Here is a 641-nt window from a genome sequence, read left to right on the forward strand (position 1 = left end):
AAGACAATGCTTTAGCCACACTTCAAAAAAGTAATCTCCGCAGCTGCCTCAGACGAATATTTTCTCCCGATGAATCGTCAGCGACAGTCGTAAACAGAGTTCTTTCACGCAACAATTTGCACAACAATGCTTGGAAGAAATGCTTGTTCGGATTATCAGAGATTTATTGCACTAGAAGCAGCGCAAATGTGCACCGCATAAATGCCACAGGAATGTTATTGATTGGGGAAAAAAATGAAAGTAGTCGATAAGAAAAGAAAATGGAAAATGCCGCTGAAGATTATCCATGCATGAGATTGGGTGAGACAAGGGATAAAACGTTAAAGAAGGAGATGAAGAAAAAGAAATGACGATTCAAGGTCAATTTCCACCAAGGTCGCTACGTCTCACTGAAAAATAGATTATGTCAAAAGAAACTAAGGACAGGATAATTAACCAAATAAACGGAATAAGAAAATAAGTAAGAAAATTTTTATTATAAATCCATACGAACAAAAGCGAAAATACAGCAGCGGTGTTAACATGACACGGTATTCCCTCGTCCCGTGGTTGGCTTGGCAAGGGGCTTATGGGCCTCTCCTCTCAAAGGAGACTGGCAGGGTGGGCAGCTGCCTAGGGGCCTTCGCATGTGAGTGCGCTTT

Source organism: Penaeus monodon, chromosome 30, assembly GCF_015228065.2.
Source record: "Penaeus monodon isolate SGIC_2016 chromosome 30, NSTDA_Pmon_1, whole genome shotgun sequence".
Taxonomy (NCBI): domain Eukaryota; kingdom Metazoa; phylum Arthropoda; class Malacostraca; order Decapoda; family Penaeidae; genus Penaeus; species Penaeus monodon.